This window comes from Meleagris gallopavo, chromosome 2 (genome assembly GCF_000146605.3).
Source record: "Meleagris gallopavo isolate NT-WF06-2002-E0010 breed Aviagen turkey brand Nicholas breeding stock chromosome 2, Turkey_5.1, whole genome shotgun sequence".
NCBI classification, from domain to species: Eukaryota; Metazoa; Chordata; class Aves; order Galliformes; family Phasianidae; genus Meleagris; species Meleagris gallopavo.
The window spans coordinates 34493774-34509789 of NC_015012.2; the positions used below are offsets into that span (position 1 = coordinate 34493774).

The 16016-nt window shown below is 35.8% G+C and overlaps 1 long non-coding RNA gene across 1 annotated transcript; it reads right to left on the reverse strand.

Moving 5' to 3' along the window:
- Nucleotides 1–3997: 3997 nt before the first annotated feature.
- LOC109365991 lies at nucleotides 3998–15704 on the reverse strand. The gene is made up of 3 exons (XR_004159048.1): nucleotides 15632–15704; nucleotides 4395–4445; nucleotides 3998–4151 (listed from the first exon to the last, which is right to left on the reverse strand). It is a non-coding gene; the product is annotated as an uncharacterized LOC109365991 (long non-coding RNA).
- Nucleotides 15705–16016: the final 312 nt, after the last annotated feature.

Here is a 16016-nt window from a genome sequence, read left to right on the forward strand (position 1 = left end):
AGATTTAATATGCTATTAAGCAAGAAGTAGATTTTTTATTTTATTCCAGTGTTCCTCTTCACATTCACTGAAACCGTGAATCATAATTAAATCAGTTAAATTGAGAGGCAAACAGAAAGATTCTGCAGTCTATGGAACTGAATCCCTGTCCTGGGTATTTGTTCATGGAAGTGGGAATTGCATTATTGTCAGTGTTGGGAACACGTCTTGAATTACATAACTCTCTAAATGGTTTACAACTGAAAATCAGATACATTCTACAAGGAAAACTTTCTCGTACAGTATTCTTCTCTATGGGCTTCTCAAAAGCCCATTGAAATGTGGTCATGTCGAAGTAGCATCTCCTGGCAATTGCCTCTAAAGATTATAGTACACTGCTCATTGATTGTTCTTTGACTGAACAGAGTAGTGTAAACAGCTGGATCAGCAAAATGCAAGACTGAAGCTTATTGTCGCATTAGGGTATTTTTAGGACTGTGGCAAACTGAAACCATCTAACAATCTAGAAAGTGAACGCACGAGCATAGCTGTATCTGCCTTTCCTGGAGATGAAAATCAATAGCTTGGTTACTTCAGATTTCTGTCTCCTTGTTACATCTTATCTCCCACAAGAAGGAAAGGAATTCACAAAACAATTTACATACAGATCTATAGGCACAGAGACAGCAGCACTACTCTCATCCTCTGCTTTCAGTGTAATTCATTTATAATTATAGAAGGCCAATACCTTGAGGAATATGGAAATAATGAGGAAGAGCTTCATGGTTCAGCAAGGTTTTGGCCATTCCTTTGAGACAGGACTATTCATTAAAGTGCTGCAAAGGCAACTAACAAAGCATATGGGCAGGATAGGTCCAACTACATCATAAGCCAGAAGAATTTCTATCCTTTCTGACTTAGAATGGTTTAAAACAGAACTTGGATACACAAATTACTCAAGATGCTCAGTTCTAAAGAGCTAGTGTATGCAAAAGACTCCAGATACAAAACTCTGATCTTATATTTTATCATCTTCTCTGTCTACCACTCCAAAAACACAGGTATAGTCATGTATGTGGAAACATAAAAATTTCCAGTCCAGAACAAAATGCTGGTCCCTCCCACATAATCTTTTCTGGCAGAGGATGGTGTCAGATTCTACAGAGTAAGAAGAGAGACTCCACAGTGTAGTGTAACTATCATTACCTGATCAAGGAGAATTAATATCTTCACCCCTTCTTTTGCTTTCAGAAGCATTCACATTAATCTCATTGACAAAATGAAAGTAGAAGAAAAGAGGATCTCAGGTGCTACTGATGTCAATCTTACATTGCTGGTCACGCCAAGTTTTATTACTTCAAGTTTCAGGCCCCAGAAAAAGTGCAGAAGGCTGAATTACTCAAAGGGAGCAAGGCTGATCCTTGAGGGTTGCTATATTAAGATAGCAAATTGGTCTTTAAGATATGTTTTATATCACCAGTGATGATGAAGGGCAAGACCCCATCAGCTGATTACAGTGTTTCTAGTCCAGTATTTATTTACACAGATAATTAATTCCTCTGCAGTTCAAACATTTATCAACAATTCCATTACCTAACTCTCCATTCTTAGTTCTTTGTGAGATTAGGCATACTGACAGCTTCAGTAACCACCATCTAATTAAAGTAATTGTTGGACTGCATTCCTTATTCTGTTTCATGTATAATTATACTCCATGGGAAATCTTGTGGGATTTGAAACAGACTTTTAATCTATTCCACATGAATCAAAAACAACTCCCAAGAAAATATCTTAATAGCCATGTTTAACAGTGTGCTACTTCATTTGCACCAGAGATTTCACATCCTCAGTGTTTCTCACAGACTTTTTCAGTCACATAGAGAGGACAAAAGGTTCTTTCAAAAGGGAAATTCTTTCTAAAATTTTTGTACATTAATTAAGTTGGTTTTAAAGGGAAATCTTTGTTGAATTATTTGGACAAACACTCCTAGTGAAACTGACAGCGGCTACTCCTGAAGTTTTATGACCAGTTGTACTTTGATTCTGTTCCTCAGATTTAGTACGATCCACTCACCCTCTCATGAACTCGACTTCCTTATTACCTGTCATGAGATTATTACCAATTTTGATTCAGTGGCAATATGTACTATCACTATTACTATGCTCATTGCACCAGCTAATTTCAAGATGTCTTATTCTGACACTAACATCATTGCAGTTCTTCACTGTGAAGTAATTCTACTACAGCTGACACCAAAAATAAAAGCAGAAAATAGGGAGAACTTTTAAAGAACTGCCTCTTCTGTGATTCTTTCACACACAGAGTGCTGGAGTTCGGGTCTAAAACTAGACAGACATATTAGAAAGGAAAATCTCTACTTTGCACTATTTTCCTTTTTATGGAAAACAGCACACAGTATCAGCTGATGATCTTAATTTGTTATGGAGCCAGATGCTGCCAGGACCAACACTTTGATGAGTGGAAAAGCATTCCTGAGTCCCTTACTTCAAACACGTCACATAGAGAGGATTAATTAATTAATCCTTATGATCCTTCAAAACTTCTCGTGCCATTTGAACAGAAAATTGTTCAAATTGTCCATGGCATTTCAAGAAAAACTTGTTTTTTTGAATTTGTTACTGATGCTCAGCTATGCTTTATAAAGACAAAGCAAGGTGAGTCTATCTAATTCTTTAGATGTGTCACATACAGTACATACTTTTCTGACTCGGAGCATTCAGGTATCTTTGTTTCTCCTCTTAAGTGAAGGTAACCATGCCAATAGTTATGATTCAAAATGATAATCTCTACCATTCATATTGTAACACTATTTTGGTTTACCTGCAGCTTTTCACACTGGTTAAAATGCCAGATAAGTGGATCTACAATGTTCATCTTTCATGTTTCATATGACAATCTTATCACATTGTCTTTCTGTAATATCAATTAAATCAGGGGTGGTCATTAGAAATAGCGTTGGTCAAGCTACTTATAAGATTAATTAATTGACCCTTTTCCTTTTTTCTTCCTATCTTATTGATTTGGCAGCCTGAAGTCTGTGGACAAACAATTTTATGAACATGTTTATTACAATTTTAAGGGATTATATATGTATTTAACTTGACCGTCACGTCATCTGGGCCCAATCTTCGTGATAGCTAGTACTTACACAAATGGCTATTAAATTATGCAGGCAGATCTCAACTGGCAAAAAATGCTTCATATTGACTCATTACAGAAAACTCTCAGCAGTTCATCAGATATTAGCTGATAGGATTTGCAGCTCATCAAGAAGCCACACATTTCCTCTTCCTGGCTGGACAGCCCAAGCAGCATAATGTGCCAAGGCAATGTAGAATGCTGCAGTTAGGGCACACATTTCCTGCTTGGACAGCTGCTTGGACAGACCTGGGATTGCTCTTTGTCATTATCACTTGGCCAGAAGAAGCACCTAATCAGCATGCAAAGCCAGATGCTGTCACACAGGCTGAAAACAGGTTTTGTGCATATATCTCATATCTACCTCTGTGATCACTTTGTGAAGCTTTTCTAGCCTTTTGCAACTAAAATAACACTTTTTTGGCAAAAAATATTGGCCAAATTAAAAAAAAAACAACACACTTTTTCTCAGTGTGATTACCGTGCCTTGACAAAGAACAAAATTCATTGTTCATCAATAATTCTATAATGCAAACACAGCTTTGCAGATATTCCCGTGTCTTTGTGAGCAAATACTGCACAGTTGAAATGGTAATCTAACAAACAGTCTGTGAACAAGTTTCTATTGTAACCCTGCAGTTAGAGTTAGCATTGCTCGTTAAAAGGTTGTACATTCTGAAAGTAAGAGTACTGGTATTATAGAGGGAACAAAGCAGATCTCAAAATGACAGCAAGCCCAAAGTACTATTTTGTTAATATCTTTAGAGGGTCAGACGCATAAAACTGTTTCAGAAACATTCTATTTTATAAACATTGTTTACAGAGCAGTGCATTTCTATGTGGTTTTCTTACCTTATACCACTGTTTTTTGTCACCCCATGTATAATTCTGAGCAGTTGATCCGTCATGGCATGTGCAGGCTGGCATCTCCCCAGGACCAGAGGTGCCAGGATCTCAGGGGTTGCCCAGGCTGATGGGGAACACAAGGACAGCCCCAGCTCCAGGTACCTCTCTGGAATCAAGATAAATCCTGGTCAGGTCAGGAGTTGGACCTGAGTGTGGGCCTGGCTCACTAGCACCTGCGGCCAAAGCAGGGTATGGGAAGCCTTCAGAAATGACAGTGAACACCATTTTTCAGTCATTTGTGACTAATCTCAATATTTAATCTGTCTTCTGTGAACAAAAGCCATCCTGCATGTGCTCACCCACTACCCAGGTGACTCAAACTAAGTGGTGTTTCCACATGAGATCTCACCTCAGCTGCTCCTCAATGTGTCTGCAGCCCATGATCCTGCTTGCCTGATTCCTAAAAGTGACAAGATGATATATTAGTGGTAGTCTATCTAAAAGATTACATGACCAACACAAATTACAAGAATTCTTCAGAAAGAAACTTAGAATTAACATTTTCATATGATTTTTTTCTTATTACAATTTCAAAGATTCACAAAGGGATCTCAAATTATTCCACTAACACGAATCATACTCCCTGTTGCTGAAAATAGTATTTTTGACATGGGTAATAACAAAATTATTATTTAAACAATGCAAGCCAGGAATCTAAATACAGTCACAAAAACTGAAAATTCTGGGGAAAAATTGAAGAGGTAGAATGAAGTGGTTGTTGAATTCTTTCTAATGTGTACAAATGTAGAACAGAGAATTTAGCTACAAAATATGGCCAGGTAAATGTTATGAAAGAAAATCCCCAAGATATTTAATTACTAAATATTAACTGAGCTAAGTCATATAAAAAATCCATAATATGTCAGTTTCTGACCTCTTCCATCTCTCTGGAGTCTGCCCTCACAGCTGACTCAGAAAGAAGAGCAAGAATAGATTTTTACATTTGTAAGCACTGGAAAACTGTATATCAACTTCAGAATAGATAGATAAATAAATAAATAAATCTTTCCTTCCATATTTGGATTTCTTTCAATCAACGCTTTCCAAACATGGCAAAACAGATTTGTGTCTTTCTGCAAATTTTCAAACCACTCTTTATTCCTATCTGACCTTCTGTCATCATTAGTAGAAATAGGATATGAATCTCAGCATTTCAGGATTTCTCACTAGCAATAGATAGAGAAATTGGGCAACACAAGAAATGCACTTAAATGAGTACTGGCAATAGCATATCTCATCCACTTTTAAAGTCAAACAATCAAGATGAATGGTAGATGAAAATGCACCTACAACATCTTAAACACTTGTTAAAATTTCCCAGTAGTGATTATGGAGTAGAACTGAGATTCTGCATCATTCTAAATTTCCTTTATTTCAGTCTTTCACTGAAATTTATCAGAGAACTGAAAAATCAAGACACAGCAATGGAACTAGATCCTCAGAAGCCAAATTTTCAAACACAGCTTTTACAAAGGAATAAAGATAGTTCTGTTGATTTAAGGAAAGTGTTTCCACTTTCACTTCTTTTGCAGAGTAAAGTAGAGATTAACTCAGGATTATCACTCAGGTACTGGACTGACAGATCCTATAGCCTTACTATCACTGATTCTTGAGGAATTTATCTCTTGGGATACAAATCCATCAAATCAATTAGAGATTTCTGTGTGAATTAAAAAATAATTCTAAAGAAAATCAGAAAAAAATTGTCTTAAGATGAGACAGATGTGTTGTTAAAAACTTTCACTGATAACTTCCACTGGAAGAATTTGCACAGTATATGTAAACCTTCTGCTATAGATGAGTGCAGGGAAAGGAGTATTTTACACCTAACAACATTGGTGCTACATCCTACTACCTGAGTTTCCTGAGGAAAAAGATACTGGCAGAGACAAGGAAATGTAATTGGCATGCATGTTTCTCAAATTCCATGCTCCAAAGATGTCACTGATTATACTTACAAAAATTCCAAATAATTTCTGTAGCCATTATACTTACACATCTACAGCTTCTTAACAGCAATTATAGATGAGTAATATTGAAGAAATGTGTTTAAGGGAAGACAGGGAAAACCAGTGGTGTTAAAAATTAAACTGTTTAAAGTGTTTAAGACTTAGCTCTTGTCCGCCTTTTGTTCTACAAACTAAACTAAATTCTACATTACGTTGTTTGCCCTTGATCAGACTAGCTTGGCGTTCATGTACTTTAATTCTTGTGCCTGAAATTTGGGCACCTAAACTTCCACAATGCCCTGAAATATAGTCCATAGAGTGAAATGACCACGTTCAAAAGTGCAGCCATCATCATAAGGGAAGCAACTTAGGGAAATTAGTTCAGGTCTAGATGCTCAAAATTAGATAACATATATACTACCCAGTGTGCCTATCAGAACAAGAATATTCAAATGTTCACAACAATGTACTAAGCTACACAGCCAATTTAGGGTTATCTGCCATTACTGAAGCCAATGAGATTCTTTAAACTATTATAAAAGCAGCTAAATCAGAACTATTATCCCCTCTTACAGGCAAATTAGTGCTAATTTAAACACCTAGATATAATGACTATGACAGGATATAATGAATACTATATTATTGTATTTGATTAATTTTGAACAAATGTACTACTGAAACAGAAAGCTTTTCTTAGAGGGCCACATACACCTTCCATATAAAAAAGATATCCATGAAAATTCTTAAATCTTCTTCATACTTGACTCCTCACACATTGCTTCTTCTAGTTTATAACTCTATCTTGTATTGCAGAAAAAGGCAAGGTTTGTACAGCCAGTGGTTTCTCTCTTCATTCTTATAAGAACTGTTTGTGATGTGTTAACATCCATAAAGAATAAGTTCAGCTTTTCCAACTCATATTTTTTTGATAATACTGCAAAGTCTACAAAATAGTTTAAATAAATATATGTAATGCATATATATAACTGTAAGGATATAGATAGAGATCATAAAGAATTTTAAGGGATTTTTAATATAGATATTAAGTAAAAAAAGGATTATAAAATCTACAATAAAAAAGAACAAGACTGAACTTCCTAAGAGGCTCCACTGCATAAAGGGACCAGAGGGAGGAGGAGAAAAAAAGACACTCTTCTGAGTTTCACAGATTCAGGCACCACAAATTCATGAAAGCATCATTCTGTGCTCCCTTTCTGAATTGGCAATTCTCAAGTTACTCCAGTGCAGTGTTGCCAAGTTTCTAAAAGCTGAAAGAGCTATTGCAACATCTAAAATCAGTGGAAATGCTATGATGAAATGTGTCACAAAACTTATCTGGGAACCATTTACTTTTTAAAGAGCAACATTCTTCTTTCGCAGAAAACAGAATTATTGCATTTGGAGAATTTATCGGGAAGGAAAGCCTTCTATTAAAAAATAAATAAATAAATAAAGCAACCTGAAAGTAATCTGTTTCATAGTTCATTCTAAGTGAAATAAAAAATAAATACAAAAGCAAAACAAAATAGGAAAAATAACTAGTCAGGCCTTTTAGTATTACTCTGATATTAATCCATCATATCATACATTGGACAGGCAAAATCATGTGTAAAATTTTATACTGGATGATAATCTTTATAGAAGACATTTAATCCACTTCTTCGTGGTAAGACTAACTCATGACTTGGCCAAGTAATTTAGGAATAATTTATAATTAGATTCCTAAATTTTACTCATACAGATGTGATATAAACCGAAGTACATGTATTTTTACTGGAATCCATATCGTATGTTTCAGCTTCCTCCCCTTCTTGGGAAGATTGTTATAGTACCTTCTCCTTTTCTTGGCAAAGTTATTCATTCTTGTTAATCATGTTACATGTCCTGTCCCCTAACCCAGAAATTTAAACTATCCTTAAGGTACACAGCCTGTGAAGTTATTGCTTGAAAATGTTTTCAGCAAATTTTACCTGTAGCCATGATTCTGTATGGGAACCGTGAGCCATCAAGAGGAATTTCCAAAAACATATGAATATTTCATACTGTAGAGTGGGAGACAGTGTTCAGATCCTTAGAATTTAGGATTATAGAATTCAAAATTTTGATCAGTTTCCCTCTTTTTTGGGGGAGGAACAAAAGCAGTAATTGCATAGTGTCAACTCACATACTGCATTACTGAAAGGTGTTGATATAGCATCCATTACAAAGATGTTTGAAATTGGCTAGAAGAAATTAAGGGTATTATTGATAGAATTTAATAAGAGAGTGTGCAGGCACAAGAGACAATGCTGACAAAGTAAGTTTTACCTGTCAAACATTTTGGAGTGAACCTTGGATTGTGTTCCCAAAGATCTTTCCTTTAATTTTCTTTTTGTCTCCAAATTCTGTGGCTCTATCTGTAGAACTGCTACAAAGAAAACTGGTCTTAGAGCATTTCTAGCTGTGCTAACATCTGGAGACAGAAGATATCTCAGGAAATATCTGCAGCTGACTATCCACATTAAAGGAATTTACAGAGATTTCTGAACTTCATTTGCTTATTCACATCATAACCCTTGTCTTTTCAAAAATTTAGCTGTGGAACTAGAAGAATTTTTTTTTTCCTATTATCTTTGCAGTATATTTAAAAAGTGACAAAAATTAACATCTTAATTGGATAGGAGTTTTCATTTTTTTCGTGTCAAGACAGTCTTCCAGAGAACAGTCACTGTAACTCATACTCTAACTCAGAAAGCCTTCAGCATTTTTTTCTTCTCATGGAACAAAGGTTACTCAGAACAAGATATAAAAACACAATAAACTGTCTTCCCACAGAAGGAATTTAATTCCTATCTTTCTTTGTTCTTGAGATTTTCCGAATTCAGATTTCAGACTGTAAAATGTTTGGAGCTGGATTCTCCTGGTTTCTCTGTTTTCCATAGCATTAGGTGCTCAATCAGAAACAATTTGTTTAACACTTCGCACTCATAGAAAAATTAGCTGTGTGCACGGTTTACAAAGAACAGTTTGTGTCTCTCTAGATTTTAAACCGTCCTGCCAATCTGCAGATACATTCAATTTCCATGACAACTGGGTCTTCTTTCTGCTCCTCAACCTCCATTTTGACAGATCTTTTTCTCTATTCATGTAAGTCTGCAGCTTTAAAGTGAACATCTAATACCAATATAACCGTCATAAAATTTCTGGATTTGGAAGAACTACAGCGTTAAATATTTAATAAACAATTATACTGCAAATGACTCCATTACAGAGTTACAAACAGATGCCTCCAATGGAGCATTACTTTATCGGTGGTTGCAAACTATATCAAAGCCCACATTTTACTTTGAAACCAAAGTTGTATTTTTTGGAACAGTGACATAGGGCTTAGCTACACTGCTGCCAGAATTTCTGTTCATGAGTCAGAAGGACGGTTGGAGAAGGCATCACTTACACTGTCAATAGGTACTCAAGACTATGGAAAGCAAGTAACTCTTCTTTGCTGCCGTCTACACTGGTTTCATTACATTGAAGTGGTTTGTTATCCTTGAATACAACCCACCTGGCCTCCCACTCCAGCTGTCTGTAAATCAAATCTCATTTGTTGCACTGTGCACACCATGTCAGTGGCAGCAAAATGCTAAGGGCTTCCCCTATATGAACAGGGACAGACTGTGGGAACATTTTCCTGGATGAATATTGAGAACTTGCCAATCTGCATTCAGTATTAGGTGAAGGATGGCTTTATTCACTATCATGCTGGAGCACAACTCCCAGCTGTACTCTCCTTAGATTTCATTTTGAAGGGTTGCAAGATCACTGAAAAAAAAAAAAAGAAAAGATGCTGTAAGAAGCAGGGAGAAGTGATTTGAATTGGTAAGTGGCCACGTTCCATGAGATCTGGTGCTGAACTAAAACTGCAGAATAACACAGGGGGGAGAGTTGTCTCTGTGACATGTTAGAATGAGATTTATAAGTAAACTATTACTGCTGCAGAAATTCAGCCACAGTTTTTCTCTCTAAAATGGATCTGAAGTTTATGTCTATTTGAGATTGAAGTTTAAGGCTTTTATCTTATTATTTTAGTGTGTTTTTACATTAAAATGTATAGATCCAGATGGAGGATCCAGTTTCTCACGCAATCTGACATCACTTGTTCTTGATAAACCCTGATTAGCCCCACAAAACTTTGGAATATGAAAGGCAAAAAAGAAAAGCAAACACACATAAGTGTATGAGTGCAGATCTTGTCGTAAGAAGCAAATGCTTTCTAAGAGGTGATCTACTGTCAATGTCAGTCAAAGGGCTACATACTATAGTTCTGTCTAAATTTGGTACAAAAAAAAGCAAACAATTCCAGGAATCTGCTTATTTTTCTGATAAAAAAAAGTTTCTAAATTCCTTCTGAGCTTGATCTCCCACAGCTGTGACCATGTAATAATCTGGTGTATCTTCCCTGAGTCAGGGTTATTTAGTCCAAAGGTTTTGAGAGAGATTGTATTGTGACTAAAGACCTCTGCATCATCATAAATGTTTGATTTGTTATTACTTCTCATGACAAGTAGAAGTCCTTTTCCACCACAGCTCAAAGACAAAATGGAAGAAAAAAGGGACACAGGGCATAGAATTATTCATTTAGGAGTGTGTTATTAAAAAAAAAATTGCAATGAAAAATGTGGAAACATTAAAATGAATAGAAGATAGGCAAAATGCTCATTTAACACTTAGTTTTCGAAAGAAAATTTTGACATACTGAGAAAAACTTTCAATAAAAGCCACTGATTTCTGTCTCTCCTTAAAAGAGATACACGTCTGTATGCTTAAAGCCAGCTATAATTGAATGTGATTAAATTAATCTTTTTATGTTAGCAAGAGATCATTACTTTAACATTCTCAGATACTCTCAATGACTGCAGCTGATGGCAAAATTCCAGAAATTACTAGAAGTGTAATTTCTAAGGAAGTATATTTCAAAATATTCAGTCCCACTAGAAGTTGTCAAAATGGCTATTTTCTGAGGAAAAGCAGGGTAAAAATGAATTTCAGTATTAAGCTAAATTATATTAAGAAAAATAAATTTTAAAAAGTAGGTGAAAACATACTGAGAGCAGGAGATAGGGAGATACAATACACATTCAATTCTTTAGTAGTTTGTTGTGAACACATGTTATAAACATGAAGACAGATAAATAACAAATATGGGAGAAAGTCTCTTTATGTCTTCTTGCAGAGTTGAGGACTATTGTATTTCTCCTGCTGCTCTGTCATTTAGAAGCTGTAGATGTACTAGAAACTGGGAAGAGACACATCCAGGACAGCTGACCCAAAATGGCCAAAGAGATATTTTCCATACTATATGATCATGTTCAGCAATAAAAGAAGGTGTAAAGAAGTGGAATGTGGAAGGGGGGGGGGGGGAGGAGGGGAAGTGTTGAATGGAGGTGGTATGTTTTCATGGAAGCCTTGTATCTAAGCAGATGTCACCTTACCGTCAGGTCAAAACAAGGCAAGTGTACAAATCCACCCTAAAAAAAATACGATTGTTTAGATTGAAAAGAGAACTGTATCTTGCTCCAACTTGTCTCTCAAAAAAGACAGCTGAGAGAAAATGGAAAATACCTGGGAACACATCTGTCCCTCAGCTCAGGCTTATATTCATTTCCCAGGCTCAAACTAACATGAATGAAAGTAGGGAAAGTAGGGTCTTGGGATGAACCAGGAAGTGAACCAACTGCATAAAATCAAGGCACATGTTGTACAGCGTAGTCTGGTCTTTCTGACAAAATACATCATTCCTGATACTCCTCCTCAGAGATCAGTTACTGTGTGCTTGTAGTTCTTCTTTACATGGCAAGAGGACAAAGAGCCTAGAGATCCAGAGTTTATTAAATAGAAATTGAAGTAGAAAGATGAAAGTACTGTTTTTGGTTTTTTTTCCAGCCCCAAATTTTACAGCATTCAAAAGCTAAAAAAAATTAGAACTGAAAATGAATGACTTATGTTTTACTTCAGATTCTATATTCTTATATGAATCAGACTCTCCACCCACAGATGTTTAATAAGTTTTATGTCTAAAGATCACTGTCATATCAATAAAGATTGTTGCATCATGACATATGCAGTTCAGATAGCTGATTAATTCAAAACATGAATGAAAATCAACAACTTTTGATAAATAATAAGGATTGAAACAATCTGCCAATTTTAACCTCAAACTTTCTAGTTAAAAATTGCAGGGCTTAGTGAAATTCCTTTGAATAGCTTCTGAAATTTATATTTCTGATTATATAACAAAGGGTCAAGATTTCCTACAAAACATATTTAATGAAAACTTTTCTTCCTCCTACTCTTATTGTCTTTTATCTCTAAGGGAAAATGTTAAAAGAGAAAAAAAAACACAAAAAAATATTTGCTCAGCCTCACTCTCAGACAGGAAATTAAAGATGAGGTGTTATGAAACTTGCTTAAGACACCTCCAGATGCCTAAATAAAATCACAAATTTAAATTCAAAAGACAGGATACTCAGAACAAAATATATCATTTTAACTAGTAACTGTCAGTCATAAGAAAGGCAAAACATGCAGCAGAACACTGAGAAAATGTTTTATGTGTTAAGCTTTAGACAAATATTCATTTAAAAAAATAAATAAAAATCTTAGTTGCATGAAAAGTTTGCCAGGTGACTAAATAAACTTGTCCTGAGTTCCAATAGTATTTACAATACTAATTACCCTTCTCTGCTACAAGAAAGAGCAAAGGCTCAGGAGAGGAAATATTTAATTAGAATATATCATCACTCAGAGGGTGGTGACACATTGGAACAGGTTGACCAGAGAGGTTGTGGATGCCTCGTCCCTGGAGGAATCAAGGCCAGGTTGGATGCTGCTCTGGGCAGCCTGGTCTAGTGGCTGTTGACCCTGCCCATGGCAGGGGGGTTGAAACTAGATGATCATTGTGGTCCTTTTCAAACCAGGCCATTCTATGATGATTTTATGATGATCTATCTGGAAAAAAAGTTGTGTATAATTTGTTGTTTTCTGCATGAAGAACAGGACAGTGCTGACTTATCCATTGCTTCATTACTAACATTTCAATACTTTGAGAGGAATTTAAGAATTCTCTTTATTTGCAGGACCCAAAGGCCCTTCAGTGGGGGTTTAAGAAGCATAGGAACCTTAAACTAGTTGGTCTGTTGCCAGTAAACCAAGACTTAAAAAATAATTCAGAGAAATCTCACAATAACATCAGCCAGCTCTTTGAGTTCTCTGGGATGACTCCCATTGAACCACACAGAATTATGTGCTTTTAATTGGAGCAGAAAATCCTGAATGGTTCAGAGTCAGCTGTGAAGTTACTGTTCCTATAGTCATAATCCTACAGTTCAGAGCCACAGGTGTCCTGCAGCCCATCACTGATATTAAAGAAAGAGACAAAGGCGTCATGAAACACCTTTGCTTTATTTACACCTCTATTCAGGAGGTGACCAACCTCAACAAAAAAATGAAGAAATGATACCTCCAATTCTACTTTTGCCTTTTTCTTATCCCTCACAGTACCAGCCAGCTTCAACGTTGGGCTTTAGCTGCACAAATTTTCTCCTTACAGTGGCAAACAGCATCTTTATAGTCCTCCCATCTTACCTAACCTCCCTTCCAAAGGCCATACACTTTTTTTCCATAAACTCTAGAAGATCCCTGTTCAACCAAGCTGAACTTTTGCCCTGCCTTCTTGACTACCAATACTTTGGAATCATCCATTCCTGCATGCTAAAGAGATGGCTCTGAAGAAGTGACCAGCACTGATGGATCCCACTGCCTTCAAAAGCAGTTTACTGAGCAAAATGGTTCTCTGAGCTTCTCGAGAGCAGTCTGAAGTCTGCTCTCCCCACACCTAAGTGCAGTTTTTTGTGGCAGTTTTCCTCCGTTTTCTTCACTATTACTTTCAATACAGGAATTTGTGGAGAATTCAGAAGAATGTGCTGTGACTAATGCTCGGCACTTCTTAATTTTGGTTCTATCTGTACAATAAATCTGATTATCAATATAAAAAAAATGCTGTTCTAGCTCTAATACCAGTTATCATACCTTTCTGATATAAACTGAGACACTCATTCATGGCACTGATATTCTTTATGAAAAGTAATTTCTCAAAACTCACAGCAATTCTCTGAAGTCTTCTTGACCTATTAGTTCTGGGAGAAATGATTTGCCTGTATTTAAACTGCGCATTCACTGTAATCCTGGAAAAGAAGCTAGATGCTCTGAATACGAATCTTTTTTATATAATTCCACGTTGTTTCTTTATTTGCCTCCTTTCCATTGTCACTTTTTACTTAAATAATAATAATAAAAGCAACAACTAAACAATTGAACTCCATCATCCGTATGAAGTTTGAATGTGCATTAGTGTTCACAAAGACTGAAGGCATGAGGCTTGGACTAAGATATTCCTCTTACCTTTTCAACTTCACAGTTATTCCCCTTTTATTCTGGCTAGCTACATTTCACACCTGTATCATCAGTATTTATAATTATTTTACAAAGTCAATGCAAAATTTTCTAAAGAATTTTCCCCATGGAGAAAAGTCATCATTCAGAAGGCATTAGAATTTATTATAGTTGTTGAATTATTATCAGTCCTTCACGGAATATAGAGCCAAGACTCCGATCTTGTTGTTTTGCCAAAGTTCAGATTTGAGAATTATTAAGCATAGAGGTCACAGTTATTATAACAACAAAAACTATGTAACTCATAAAGTATCACAGTATTCCTTTGGATCATCATGAATTTTTGTTCTCTTAAAAGAAGAACAATTTATCCCCAATAAATTTGACAAGAAGAGAAAATACAATCGTATTTTCTAATCATCTTAGCCTATAACATTCTGGCATCTTGCGAACTGCTATCTGAGTGAATCCAGGGGAGGTCTGAGATAAGTAACAAATCCACAAGACATCAAGTAGTTACTGCTATATGATATTTGAACAGCGAGTGTTCAACTTTTGCACATTTTCATGGAGCTCCAACCTTCAATTCTCTCATTTACCTCTCTTCTAGTTAATGGACTGGAAAATGGGTCTACGGTTTCCCCAGGTTTAAAAATTTCCATAATAAAAGCAAATTAAATAACTTTTCTTTAGGCTGTTCTATCAATTATGATTTCTACTGTTCTTATTTCTCCTTTCTCAGACTCTAATCTGGTACAAAATTGATACAAAAAGAGCATCTAGAGACAGCTTTGAACACTGCTGGTACTTATTTAAATGCTTAATGGCATCAGAATTCTTAAATGCTATTGCTTTGGCTGCCTTGCATCCACCTCTCACATCCTGTCATTATCAATCATTTGACCAAGGCAATCTATAATTAAAGCTGAGTAGATTCAGAGAGTACTTTTGGGAGGGTGGGAAGCTTCATAAATTAAGATGGGAAGCTAACAAACAAGTACGCATTTTTCAAAGGTTAGGATTTCAGAAAATTAGACAGAGAAAAATTATTTGTTTACTTGTTTTTCAGGAAGAAAGTAAAAGTAGGAGGAACTTATTAGGCTTCTATTCCAGTACCTTAGTTCCTTATTTCCACCACTGTCTGGTTCTTTACATATCTCCGTACATCCTTCATCACTTACTTGCAGGAAAGGAAGATGAATGTACTTACGTTCCGTTAAAAATGTGGATCAAGAAAATTGTAGGCAAGTAGTCAAGGAGCTGTTTCATTGCTTTTCTTATCTAGGAAGAAAATTGTGACAAAATTGAAGTTCTCACAATAAATTTTGAACTTCATCTAGAGGAATTCTCATACAAAACTTGTGAGAACAAATTCCATTTAATTCTATTAAAAACTGTTTTCTCATCCACTGTAAGCTGCTCTTAGCATCATAAGAATATGATCATTACAGGCTACTTAAAAACTATGGTTTTTGTTTTTACTAAGATGGCAATTCTTCGTTACATTTCTGTCACTGCATTTTTCTCCTCTCCCTTGAAGATCTGACAGCTGTAGGACTACATCTCTTGTTTTCTGCCACAGCATTTTCCTTCAT